Raw genomic sequence first — 14,379 nt, forward strand, 5'->3', positions numbered from 1 at the left:
CAAAAAACCCGACCTCCAGCCTTTACGTCTCTGGGTCTCATGGACAAATAGGGTTAATAAGAGTCCTGCAACAAGGCTGGGCGTGGTGGCTCAAGCCTGTAATCCCAGCACTTTGGGAGGCCCAGGTGGGCAGATCACCTGAGGTCAGGACTAGCCTGGCCAACATGGTGAAACCCATCACCAGTGAAAATACAAAATTAGCCTGGCGTAGTGGCACATGCCTGTAGTCCCAGCTACTGGGGAGGCTAAGGTGGGAGAATCGCTTGAACTTGGAGGCGGAGGTTGCAATGAGCCAAGATGGCGCCATTGCACTCCAGCCTGGGCCACAAGAGTGAAACTCTATCTCAAAAAATAAATAAATAAAAATAAAGAGTCCTGCAACAGTTAGGATGCATTCAGATGAAAGCAACAGAAAACTCAGCTAATAATGTCAGCTAATAAAGACATTTAATTGTTTCATATTACAAAAATATCTGGAGTTCAGCAGCCAGCAAAGCCCCTTAACTATATTATCTAGGACCCAGGGTCTCTTCATCCTGCTCCATCATCCTTGGTGTGCTGGCTTTTGGGCCCTCTGTGTGACGCTCCACTGATATTCTTGGCACATGGGAAACATCATCTGCTCTTGGATTTCCCAGATCAATCTGAGGGTATTACTTCTTGGAGGTAGGTGGGGCCCTGTGGTGGTTTGGACTGTTATTCCCAATTCTTTGCTTTTTCCTTATTATTTAATTGTACATCCATCCCCTTTGCTGTGTGACTTGCTTGTACCAACAGAATGTCAGAGGACAGGATGCAAGCAGATGCTTTAAATGTGCTTTTGTAGTTTGGCTTGGCCTCTTGCACTCCTGGGATCTGACAAGAGAAAGGCAAACTCCAGATATCCATTGCCCCTTCAGCTGTGACCCAGAATAGACACTGGACCAGGACTAAAGGAGTCCTACCAAGCCCTGTCAAGCCCAGCCTGGATTAGACAAACCATAGACAACTCACAAACCCATGAGTATGAAAATAGAGTGGCTTAAGCAATCTCCTGGGGACAGGTACAGGAGGAGAGCTAGGGTCCTTGGGTTCTCAGTGTGTCCTCCAGCTCCTCCAGTTTATGAGTCAGTATGTACTTGGTCACATTCGTCCTGCTGGCCTTTGGCTAAAGTCAACATTTAGAGTTTCTCATGGATCTCTTAGCTGGATCCGATCTCATTGGTGCTTCCTGGCTGACTCAAACTCCCTGTGGCTCTTGGTAGCCCAGTGGGCCCCCTGAATCTCCACCATGTCTCCCATTCAGCTCCTAACCAAGTTATGCAAACCACATGCCTCTGCTGCCAGGTCACCCTCTTCCCACTCCACGCCTCATGGCAGGCCCATGGCTCTCAATTCAATACCCATCACTGGCAAAGAGCTGGTAACACAAAACAGACCGTCTCCCTGCCAGTGCATCCTGATTTGCCCACTTATCTACAATGGGCAAAATTTTGTAGCAGCTTCAGTGATCTCTTCTGTTGTCTGGATGTTTCTGAAGCCATTCCCCCAAGTCCAAGTCATCTCCTTGACTCTCACCTCCCTGCCTGCCTCTTGTTCAAACCCCAAGATGAGAAGTGGTAGGCTTTTCTTTTATTCTTTTCATATCTTATCTTTGGCTTCCTGGCTCTAATTACCACTTCAAAAGACAAGGGTTGCCTTTGGAAACAATCTGTTGAGGTAGGTGTTATTATCCTCATATGGACATACAAGAAATCAAAGATGAGAGATTAAATTATCTCCTCCTTTGGTAGAAACTTGATTCTAGATCTGGCTCTTGATTATGTTAAATAGGAGCTAAATGAATGCAGAAAACGATTTCTTTCTCATAGTACAGTTTTCAAGTCCATTGTCTTGCTGCAAAATCCTATTTTGAATTTCAACAAATGCATATTATCCTTTCCTTCTCTTTATGTTTCTTCTGAAACAATCTTAATCTCCTCACAAGCAGATTGATGCCACAACCAAATAAGAAAGAGGTCATTTACTTGCTGAAGGCAAAAGAGAACAGGATAAAAGGAAAAAACACATTAATAGTTTCTTCATACATTATCCATTCCAGCTCCCTGCTTCCACCTGACTTCCCTACTGCAAAGTCTGGAGAATCTTTATCTAGTCCTTTGAGTGTGTGCATGCACATGTGAGAATTTGTGGCTACATGCAAGAGTGTGTGTGCATGCATGTATTAATGAGAGTGTTGAGAAAAGGAACTCTCCATTTTCTTTTTTTTTTTTTTTTTGGAGACAGAATCTTGCTCTGTTGCCCAGGCTGAAGTGCAGTGAGCTCACTGCAATCTCTACCTCCCAAGTTCAAGGGATTCTCATGCCTCAGCCTCCCGAGTAGCTGGGATTCCAGGCACGCGCCACAACACCTGGCTAATTTTTGTATTTTTAGTAGAGACGGGGTTTCACCATGTTGGTCAGGCTGGTCTTGAACTCCTGACTGCAAGTGATCCACTCGCGTCAGCCTCCCCAAGTGCTGGGATTACAGGCGTGAGCCACTGCGCCTGGTCCATTTTTTCTTTCTTTCTTTTTTTTTTTTTTTAAACGCCATGAGTCTTTGAAACTCCAAAGCCAAAAATTTGACCCATTTATAACTGGTATTATACTGTCATTCCTTTCTTTAGGTAATAAAGCCAGAACCCTTGGTTTTTTTCATTGAGATAGGGAACCAGGTTACAAGGATTACCAAACACATAAGATAATAGGTTGATATTTTTAAAACCTTACCTCTCCAGGATCTAAGTCAGTGGCAATATGGAGGGAAGAGGGGCATTTGGCGGCCCAAACAAACTGCTGCTGAGCTGTCCGGTGCTCTGGCTCCTCCTTCGACTTCTTGGGACCATCACTTTGACAGCAATAAACTCCTAATGCAGGAAAACGAAGCCAGGAGTTTTTAAAGTCTCCGCCATATGCTAAGTGATATGTGATGTACCTTTGTGTACATTATCTCATTTCTTCTCAAAGCAATCCTTCGTAGTAGGTATTATCATTTTCACTTTTTTTTTTTTTTTTTTTGAGACAGGGTCTCATTTTGTCACCCAGGCTAGAGTGCAGTGGAACAATCACTGCAGACTCAAATTCCTGGGCTCCAGTGATCCTCCCACCTCAGCCTCCTGAGTAGCTGGGACCGCAGGTGTGTGCCACCATGCCCAGATAATTTTTAAATTTTTTTGTAGAGATTGGGATCTCATTATGTTGCCCAGGCTGGTCTCAAACTCCCAGCCTCGGGCAATTTTCTTGCCTCTGCTTCCCAGTGTTGGGATTACAGGCATGAGCCACTGCACTTGGCCTCATTCTCATTTTTTTTTTTTTTTTTTTTGAGACGGAGTCTCGCTCTGTCGCCCAGGCTGGAGCGCAGTGGCCGGATCTCAGCTCACTGCGAGCTCCGCCTCCCGGGTTTACGCCATTCTCCTGCCTCAGCCTCCTGTGTAGCTGGGACTACAGGTGCCCGCCACCTCGCCCAGCTAGTTTTTTGTATTTTTTTTTTTAGTAGAGACGGGGTTTCACCGTGTTCGCCAGGATGGTCTCGATCTCCTGACCTCGTGATCCGCCCGTCTCGGCCTCCCAAAGTGCTGGGATTACAGGCTTGAGCCACCGCGCCCGGCCCATTCTCATTTTTTAATGATGAGACAGGGTGCACAGGCTGAAAGAGGTAGAATAACTTCCCCAAAGCCCAACATTTAAAACATGAAAGAGCTGGGATTCAAACCCTGCTCCTCGGTGCTGCTAACTTCACCATCGTTTCTCTACACTGGGTGCCTCTTGAGAGATCGTGCTAGCACTACACGGAGAGGACTCTATCAAGATGACTACTTTCTTCCTTGTAGGAGTTTTTATTTTATTTTATTTTATTTTTTTGAGACAGGGTCTCACTCTGTGGCCCAGGCTGGGGTGTAGTGGCACGATCTCGGCTCACTGCAGCCTCAACCTCCCTGGGCTCCCATCTTGACCTCCAGAGTAGCTGGAACTATAGGTGCATGCCACCAGTCCCAGCTAAATGTTTTTGTATGTTTTAGATACGGGGTTTAGCCGTGTTGCTTAAGCTGGTCTGGAACTCCTGGGCTCAAGCCATCCTCCTGCCTCGGCCTCCCAAAGTGCTGAGATTACAGATGTGAGCCACTGAGTCCGGCCCCTACTTTTATTATTTTTTAATTTTTATTTATTTATTTTTTGAGACGGAGTCTTGCTCTGTCACCCAGACTGGAGTGCAGTGGCGCGATCTCGGCTCACTGCAAGCTCTGCCTCCCAGGTTCACGCCATTCTCCTGCCTCAGCCTCCTGAGTAGCTGGGACTACAGGCGCCCGCCACCATGCCCTGCTAATTTTTTGTTTTTTTAGTAGAGACGGGGTTTCACTGTGTTAGCCAGGATGGTCTCGATCTCCTGACCTTGTGATCCACCCACCTCGGCCTCCCAAAGTGCTGGGATTACAGGTGCGAGCCACCATGCTCGGCCGTCCGGCCACTACTTTTAAAACAAGAATAAGGCCGGGTGCAGTGGCTCATGTCTGTAATCCCAGCACTTTGGGAGGCCAAGGCAGGCGGATCACTTGAAGCCAGGAGTTTGAGATCACCCTAGCCAACATGGTAAAACCCTGTCTCTACTATCAATACAAAAATTAGCTGGGCTGTGGGCGAAGGATTACCTAGGTGCCGAGGCAAGAGACTGAAGGCACAAACTGTTTCAGTATAATAAAGAAAATAGTTAGAATAAGAATAGTCATAAGACAAATTAGATATAGAGATGATCATGGACAATTAGTAATCATTATTATAAACATTATTAATCATTAGCTTTTAATATTACTCTTTGTTGCATTACTAATATAACCTAGGAATAACTGGCGGGTATAGGGTCAGGTACTGAAGGGACATTGTGAGAAGTGACCTTGAAGGCAAGAGGTGAGCCTTCTGTCACGCCCACATAAGGGCCACTTGAGGGCTCCTTGGTCAAGCAGTAATGCCAGTGTCTGGGAAAGTACCTGTTACCTAGCAGACTGCGAAAGGGAGTCTCCTTTCCTTGGAGGAGTCAGGGAACACTCTGCTCCACCAGCTTCTTGTGGAAGGCTGGATATTATCCAGGCCTGCCAGCAGTCATCCAGAGGCCTAAACCCCTCCCTGTGGTGCTGTGCTTCAGTGGTCACACTCCTTGTCCACTTTCGTGCTCCTCCCGTACTCCTGGTTCCTCTTTGAAGATCGTAGTAGATAGCAGTAAAAGAAATAGTGAAAGTCTTAAAATCTTTGATCTTTCTTATAAGTGCAGGGAAGAAAACGCTGAACTATGCTGCCTTCCCTCTCTGCTTCCGCTACCTAAAACGGAAGGGTCCCCTATCCTGTAATCATGTGACTTGCTTCACCTTGTCAATCACTTAGAAGATTCACCCTCCTTACCTTGCCCCCTTGTCTGGTATGCAATAAATATCAGCGAGCCCAGCCTTTCGGGGCCACTACTGGTCTCCGCGTCTTGGTGGTAGTGGTCCCCCGGGCCCAGCTGCTTTCTCTTTATGTTTGTCTTGTGTCTTTATTTATTACAACCTCTCATCTCCGCACATGGGGAGCACACCCGCTAAGCCCCGTAGGGCTGGACCCTACACTGGGCACTGTGGTGTGGCAGGCCAGGTCTCAGTAACAACTGTTTCAGTACTGACTGCGTGGTTAAGTTAAACATTAAAAGCCAGTGCCCTTGTACAAAGGCTGGGATGTAACAAAAGCCCATCAGGAGTTTTGCCTAGGCCTTTCCTGGACCTTAAAGCATGACAAAATAATGAAGGAATTCTTAATGGGACCCATTCAGGATTAAACAAGTTTTACTGGGGGGTCTGAGGAAGCTCCCCAGGCCTCCACAAACAAGTTTATTGGGGTCTGAAGGAACTCCTCAAACCTCCATGATTTAGCAGGAGACAAGATAAGGGTAATCACCCCAGCACCTGGACCCATTTAGATTAAGTAAATTCACTGAGGCTCCAGAGAAGGTCTTCAGGACTTGGACCTTAGTAAAAGAAATTAATCACATGTCTTTAGATGAATGCAAACTTACATGTAGACATATAGCTTAGAAGGTATATAAGCTCTGAAAAACTTTGTAATTTTGAGTTGGTCTGGCGTAATTTCCAGGCCTTCTCTTCATCACTGGTTACAGAAATAAAAACTCTCTTCCTCCCCAGTTCATCTACATCTTGTTATTGGGCCAAAAGAAATAGCAGCCCAACCCTCAGTTTGGTCTGGGAGCAGTGGCGCATGCCTGTAATCCCAGTTACTTGGGAGGCTGAGGCATGGGAATCGCTTGAACACAGGAGGTGGAAGTTGCAGTGAGCCGAGGTCATGCCACTACTCTCCAGCCTGGGCAACAGAGTGAGACTCTGCCTCAAGAAAATACATACATACATACATACACACACACACACACATACATAAAATGAGTTTACTGGCCAGGTGCAGTGCCTTATGCTTGTAATCCCAGCACTTTGGGAGGCTGAGGTGGGCAGATTGCTTGAGCCTCTGAGATGGATAAAAAAGCCACCCGATCTGGAGGTACTGTTGAGGGCATTTCCACTCTTGTCTTTAGACTTGGGCTTTTATGGCATCATGGTTTGTGATTTATAAGTAAATAAATAAACTTGGGCTTTTAAAGAACAGAACTATGGGCCAGGTGCAGTGGTTCACACCTGTAATTCCAGCACTTTGGGAGGCTGAGGCGGGTGGATCACCTGTGGTCAAGAGTTCAAGGCCGGGCGCGGTGGCTCACGCCTGTAATCCCAGCACATTGGGAGGCCGAGGTGGGCAGACCACAAAGTCAGGATATCGAGACCATCCTGGCTAACACGGTGAAACCCTGTGTCTACTAAAAATACAAAGAAAAAAAAATTAGCTGGGCATGGTGGCGAGTGCCTGTACTGCCAGCTACTCGGGAGGCTGAGGCAGGAGAATGGCATGAACCCGGGAGGTGGAGCTTGCAGTGAGCCGAGATTGCGCCACTGCACTCCAGCCTGGGCAAGAGCGAGACTCTGTCTCAAACAAACAAACAAACCAAAAAAAAAAAAAAAAAAAGAGTTCGAGACCAGCTTGGCTAACATGGTGAAACCCTGTCTGTACTAAAAATACAAAAATCAGCTGGGTTTGATGGTGGGCACCTGTAGTCCCAGCTACTCGGGAGGCTGAGGCAGAAGAATCTCTTGAACCCGGGAGCCGGAGATTGCAGAGAGCCAAGATCGCACTACTGCACTCCAGCCTGGACCACATAGCAAGACTCCGTCTCAAAAAAATAAAAAATAAAATAAAGAATGGAACTATGGGTAAAGAAAAAAAAGTCTAAAGTTAATACTTTCTAAAGATTTTTAAAATTCTAAAATGCATATTTTCTTCCAGACTAACATATACTTTTAGCTACTCTCTCTGTTCAAGTCTAAATGTTGCCAGGTCTTCCTGATGTGTAGAGGAAAAACCTCAAACATCAGTAACTCAGTTTCTTTTCTGGTTTACTTGGGTTATCTATTGCTGTGTAACAAACTGCCCCAGAACTGTTTCTTAAAACAGCAACCACTGTATATTTCGCAAAATGCAGGGTCAGAATTCCACAAGGGCACAGCTTGCCTCTGATCCATGTGATGTCTGCTGGGGATGCAAGGCCCATGACGGCTTCTTAACTTACACGCCTAGAGCCTCAGGTTGGAGAGTTCGAATGGCTAGGGGGTGGCTGGAACTGCTCAACTAGGTCACACGTCTGGGTCTCTCATCCAGACAGAAACCCACCAGACAAGAGATTGTCCAGGACACTTGACAGGGACAAAAAAGAAAAAAAGACCTAAAAATACTGATGGGAATTCCCAAGTAACAGCCCAGCTAGGTCACTGTAATGCATGTCACTGACCCATCCATACCCCGTGGGCAGTCCCACTTTAATGTACTTCTGCTGACTTCCGACTGCCAGTGACTGTGGCATGTTGCTTGAAGTGTCTCTTCAAAGCCAGGGAAGGTTACTCTGCCCAGGAACAAGGCAGGCAGAAGTAGTAGGGAATGAATGACCCCGGGAGCAGCTCTCATCCAACAACTGTCAGAATTTGATTTATAAATACCCCAGCTCCCTTGCCCTTGCGTGCAATAACTCTGAGGTGTACGTTTTGCATTCTTCCCAAATGTCCTCTGCAGGATTAAGCCTCAGTCACTCTCAGTCATAGTTAGCATCATGGCTGCCTTAGCTTCCCTGTCTCACATTCCTACTCCCCACCTGTGTTTCCACTGAGCACTCTACTCAAATCCATGTCTTAGGGTCTCTTGGGGGGAACCCAAGCTAAGAAAATCACATTAAAGTCACCAAGTCCCATGCAAGATGAACAAAGCTACTCATCAGCTTTCTATTTTATTTTATTATTTATTTATTTTTTGAGACGGAGTCTTGCTCTGTCAGCTGGGCTGGAATGCAGTGGCGTGATCTCAGCTCACTGCAACCTCTGCCCCCCAGGTTCAAGCCATTCTCCTGCCTCAGCCTCCAGAGTAGCTGGGATTACAGGCACCAGCTACCACATCTGGCCAATTTTTGGATTTTTATTTTATTTATTTATGTCTTTATCTATTTATTTATTTTCGAGATGGAGTCTTGCTCTGTCGCCCAGGCTGGAGTGCAGTTGCAGGATCTCGGCTCACTGCAAGCTCCGCTTCCCGGGTTCAAGTAATTCCCTGCCTCAGCCTCCCGAGTAGCTGGAATTACAGGTGCATGCCACCACGCCCAGCTAATTTTTGTATTTTTAGTAGAGACAGGGTTTCACCATCTTGGACCGGCTGATCGCAAATTCTTGACCTGAAGTGATCCACCCACCTCGGCCTCCCAAAGTACTGGGATTACAGGCTTGAGCACCACGCCCAGCCCTGCTCATCAGCTTTTTAGTGATGTAAGCTTTTTAAAAAATATATGCAGAGGAAGATTACCAGAAATGACAGAAAGACCTCTAACTTGAAATATGGAGATTAAGCAAAACAAAAATAAAATAATAACTTGGAGAAAATAGAGACTAAACAAAAGGAAGAAAACTTACCAAAATCTATTATCTATATCTTTAAGAGAGTTAAGAAAGGAAATTATAACCATGAAATCAGGAAAAAAATACTATAAAAAAAATCTAGGCCGGGCGCGGTGGCTCAAGCCTGTAATCCCAGCACTTTGGGAGGCCGAGACGGGCGGATCACGAGGTCAGGAGATCGAGACCATCCTGGCTAACACGGTGAAACCCCGTCTCTACTAAACATACAAAAAACTAGCCGGGCGAGGTGGCGAGCGCCTGTAGTCCCAGCTACTCGGGAGGCTGAGGCAGGAGAATGGCGTAAACCCGGGAGGCGGAGCTTGCAGTGAGCAGAGATCCGGCCACCGCACTCCAGCCTGGGTGACAGAGCGAGACTCCGTCTCAAAAAAAAAAAAAAAAAAAAAAAAAAAAATCTAGAGATAAAACAGAGCTCTTTTTTTTTTGAAATGGAGGCTCGCTGTATCGCACAAGCTGGAGTGCAGTGGCGTGATCTTGGCTCACTGCAACTTCCGCCTGCTGGGTTCAAGCAATTCTCCTGCCTGAGCCTCCCAAGTAGCTGGGATTACAGACATGCATCATGATGCCCGGCTAATTTTTTGTATTTTTAGTAGAGACAGGGTTTCACCATATTGGCCAGGCTGGTCTCAAACTCCTGACCTCATCATCTGCCCGCCTCGACCTCCCAAAGTGCTGAGATTATAGGCGTGAGCCACCATGCCCAGCAAAACAGAGCTCTTGATAACTAGAAAAATATGAGCTGGGCACGGTGGCTTATGCCTGTAATCCTAGCATTTTGGGAGGTGGAGGCAGGTGGATCACGAGGTCAAGAGTTCGAGACCAGCCTGGCCAACATGGTGAAACATTGTCTCTGCTAAAAATACAAAAATTAGCCGGTTGTGGTGGCATGCACTTGTAATCCCAGCTACTCAGGAGTCTGAGGCACTAGAATCCCTTGAACCCAGGAGGCGGAGGTTGCAGTGAGCCAAGATCGTGTTACTGAACTCCAGCCTCAGCAACAGAGCGAGACTGTCCAAAAAAAGAAAAAGAGGAGAGGAGAGGAGAAGGGAGGGGAGGGAGGGAAGAGGAGGGGAAGGGCGGGGAGGTTGGTGCAGTGGCTCGCACCTGTAATCCCAGCACTTTGGGAGGCCAAGGCGGGCGGATCACAAAGTCAGGAGTTTGAGACCAGCCTGGCCAACATAGTGAAACCATCTGTACTAAAAATACGAAGATTAGCCAGGTGTGGCAGCACACGCCTGTAGTCCCAGCTACTCGGGAGGCTGAAGCGGTAGAATCGCTTGAACCCGGGAAGCAGAGGTTGCAGTGAGCCAAGACTCCAGCCTGTGTGACAGAGTAAGACTCTGTCAAAAAAAAAGAAAAGAAAAGGAAGGAAGGAAGGGAGGGAGGGAGGGAGGGAAGGAGGGAGGGAGGGAGGGAGGGAGGGAAGGAAGGAAGGAAGGAAGGAAGGAAGGAAGGAAGGAAGGAAGGAAGGAAGGAAGGAAGGAAGGAAGGAGGGAGGGAAGGAAGGAAGGAAGGAAGGAAGGAAGGAAGGAAGGAAGGAAGGGAGAAAATTAGAAAAATATGGTGGCAAAAATGAAAAGTATCCCAGAAAATTTGGAAGATGAAGTTCATGAAATCTCCCAGAAAGTGGAGTGAAAAGAGATGAAAAATGAGAGAAAAACAGAATTTAAAAATTCGTGGTCTGGTGCAATGGCTCACGCCGGAGGTGGGCAGATCACCTGAGGCCAGGAGTTCAAGACCAGCCTGGCCAACATGGTGAAACCCCGTCTCTACAAAAAACAAAAATTACACTTTGGGAGTCTGAGGCGGGTAGATCACCTGAGATCAAGAGTTCAAGATCAGCCTGGCCAACATGGTAAAACCTTGCATCAACTAAAAATACAAAAATTAGCCAGTCGTGGTGGTGCATGTCTGTAGTCCCAGCTACTTGGGAGGTTGAGGCAGGAGAATTGCTTGAACCCAGGAGGTACGGTGGCTCACACCTGTAATCCCAACACTTTGGGAGGCCAAGGCAGGTGGATCACAAGGTCAGGAGTTCGAGACCAGCCTGGCCAACATAGTGAAACTCTGTCTCTACTAAAAATACGAAAATTAGCTGGGCGTGGTGGCTGGCGCCTATAATCCCAGGTACTCAGGAGGCTGAGGCAGGAGAATCATTTGAATCCGCAAGGCGGAGGTTGCAGTGAGCTGAGATGGAGCCATTGCACTCCAGCCTGGGCGACAGGGTGAGACTCCATCTCAAAAAAAACAAAATACAAACAAACCAGTAGACAGAAAATCAGTTCAGTATATGGAAGACCCGGACATATTATCAACAAATTTGAGCTAATTGACATTTATAGGTCATTTAATCTAACAACAGAACACACAGCATTTTCAAGAGTACATGGAGCATTCATGAGGATAAATGATATTCTGATCCACACAGCAAGCCTCAACGCGTTTAAAACAATTGAAATCATAAAAGGTATGTTCTCTGACCACACTGGATTAAATTAGAAATGAATAACAGAAAGATACCTAGAAAATCCCCCAAATATTTGTAAACAGCACTCTTCTAAATAACGCAGGGTCAAAGAGGAAGTCACAAGGGAAATGAACAAATAGTTTGAATTGAATAAAAATAAAAACACAACATATAAAAATGTATGGGACACAGCCAAAGTGGTGTTTAAATGAAAAAATTTTTTTTTTTTTTTTTTTTTTTTTTTTGAGACGGAGTCTCGCTCTGTCGCCCAGGCTGGAGTGCAGTGGCCGGATCTCAGCTCACTGCAAGCTCCGCCTCCCGGGTTTAGGCCATTCTCCTGCCTCAGCCTCCTGAGTAGCTGGGATTACAGGCGCCCGCCACCGCGCCCGGCTAGTTTTTTGTATTTTTTAGTAGAAACAGGGTTTCACCATGTTAGGTTTCACCAGGATGGTCTCGATCTCCTGACCTCGTGATCCGCCCGTCTCGGCCTCCCAAAGTGCTGGGATTACAGGCTTGAGCCACCGCGCCCGGCCTAAATGAAAATTTAAACATTAAATTAGAAAACAAGGAAAGTTTCAAATCAGTAATTAAATATTCCACTTAAAGAAACCAGAAAAAAGAAGAGGAAATTAAATCCAAAGCAAATAAGGAAGGAAATAAAGTAGAAATGAAATGGAGAACAGAAAAACAATAGAGAGACCAGGCACAGTGGTTCACACCTGTAATCCCAAAACTTTGAGAGACCAAGGCAGGTGGATCACGAAGTCAGGAGTTCAAGGCCAGCCTGACCAAAGTGGTGAAACCCTGTCTTTACTAAAAATACAAAAATTAGTCAGGTGCGATGGCGGGTTCCTGTAATCCCAGCTACCTGGAGGCTGAGGCAGGACAATTGCTGCAACCTGGGAAGCGGAGGTTGCGGTAAACTGAGATCACGACACTGCGGGAAGGGGAAGGAGAAAGCGAAGGGGAAGGGGAAAGGGGAGGGTCAGTGAAACCAAAACCTGGTTCTTTGAAAAGATCATTAAAAATCAATAAACTGCCGGGCGCAGTGGCTCAAGCCTGTAATCCTAGCACTTTGGGAGGCCGAGACGGGCGGATCACGAGGTCAGGAGATCGAGACCATCCTGGCTAACACGGTGAAACCCCGTCTCTACTAAAAAATACAAAAAACTAGCCGGGCGAGGTGGCGGGCGCCTGTAGTCCCAGCTACTCGGGAGGCTGAGGCAGGAGAATGGCGGGAACCCGGGAGGCAGAGCTTGCAGTGAGCTGAGATCCAGCCATAGCACTCCAGCCTGGGCGACAGAGCGAGACTCCGTCTCAAAAAAAAAAAAAAAAAAAAAAAAAAAAATCAATAAACTGCTAGACAGACACATTAAGAGAAAAACTATATTAAAAAACTGGTGGCCGGGCGTGGTGGCTCACGCCTGTAATCTCAGCACTTTGGGAGGCCGAGGCAGGTGAATCACAAGGTCGTGAGTTCAAGACCAGCCTGGCCAATATGGTGAAACCCCGTCTCTACTAAAAATACAAAAATCAGCCGGGTGTAGTGGCATGCACTTGTAGTCCCAGCTACTCGGGAGGCTGAGGCAGGACAATTGCTTGAACCCAGACGGCAGAGTTTGCAGTGAGCCAAGATCACACCACTGCACTCCAGCCTGGGCAACAGAGCGAGATTCCATCTCAATAAATAAATAAATAAATAAATACATAAATAAAGATAAAGGAGATTAGGTCATTGCTTGTAGGAGCTGCCAGTTAGGGGAGAGATTGACTACAAAGGAGCCAGAGGGAACTTTTAGGGAATTAGAAATGCTCTATATCTTGATGATGATGGTGCACATAATTCTGTACACTTATCAAAGCACACAGAACTGTACACCTATGCCAGGTGCGGTGGCTCACACCTGCAATCTCTACTTTGGGAGGCTGACGTAAAAGGACTGCTTGAGGCCAAGAGTTCAAGGTTGCAGTGAGTTATGATGGCACTACTGCACTCCAGTCTGGACAACACAGCAAGACCCTGGCCACCCCCCACAAAAAAAGAAGAAAGAAAATAAAATATGAATGCATTTTAGTATTTTATGTAGAAGGACTATCTTATAAACTTTTTGTTTTAGATGTGTGTTCTGGATTGCAGAGTATAATGTGTTATTTTACCCCATGAATTATGGTTTTATAAAAAGAAAGAGGCCAGGCGTGGTGGCTCAGCCTGTAATCCCAGCACTTTGAGAGGCTGAGGCGGGCAGATCACCTGAGGTTGGGAGTTCAAGACCAGCCTAACCAACATGGAGAAACCCGGTCTCTACTAAAATTACAAAATTAACCAAGTGTGGTGGTGCATGCCAGTAATCCCAGCTACTCGGAAGACTAAGGCAGGAGAATTGGTTGAACCTGGGAGGCGGAGGTTGCGGTGAGCCAAGATCGCGCCATTGCATTCCGGCCTTGGCAACAAGTGCGAAACTCCGTCTCAAAAAAATAAATAAATAAAAAGAAAAAAGAAGAAAGCAAGCCCTTGTCCGAGAACATGCCGCGGTCTTTCCCACCTCGGGACTTTCGGACCAGTGTTCTCTCTGCCTGAAGTGCTGGAGCATTCTTCTACTTCAGGTCGCCTCCTTGGGGAGCTCTTTCCAGGCCACTCTATCAAGTAACTAAATCTCTCCCCACTCTCTATCTCTGTCTATCACACTATTTCCTTCATATCACTTACTCTAATCTGTCATCATTTTACTTCTGTGGTAGTACATGGAGCCTGTGGACCTGTAAATTGCATCAGATAGCTGCTTTCTCCAGTCCCACCCCAGTAGTTTTAGAGATGGAGCTCCCCTGTGTTACCCAGGCTGCAATGCCAGGACTATTCACAGGT

The 14,379-nt window shown here is 46.6% G+C and overlaps 1 long non-coding RNA gene across 2 annotated transcripts; it reads right to left on the bottom strand.

Annotated features, from left to right (window-relative positions):
- Window positions 1-271: 271 nt before the first annotated feature.
- LOC105474457 (uncharacterized) lies at window positions 272-5,540 on the bottom strand. 2 transcript variants are annotated; one of them, XR_982778.2, is made up of 3 exons: window positions 5,000-5,540; window positions 2,748-2,884; window positions 272-2,009 (listed from the first exon to the last, which is right to left on the bottom strand). It is a non-coding gene; the product is annotated as an uncharacterized lncRNA (long non-coding RNA). The 2 variants fall into 2 exon arrangements; XR_982777.2 differs by having other exon boundaries at window positions 295-855; window positions 5,000-5,536.
- Window positions 5,541-14,379: the final 8,839 nt, after the last annotated feature.

This window comes from Macaca nemestrina, chromosome 5 (assembly GCF_043159975.1).
Source record: "Macaca nemestrina isolate mMacNem1 chromosome 5, mMacNem.hap1, whole genome shotgun sequence".
Lineage (NCBI taxonomy): Eukaryota > Metazoa > Chordata > Mammalia > Primates > Cercopithecidae > Macaca > Macaca nemestrina.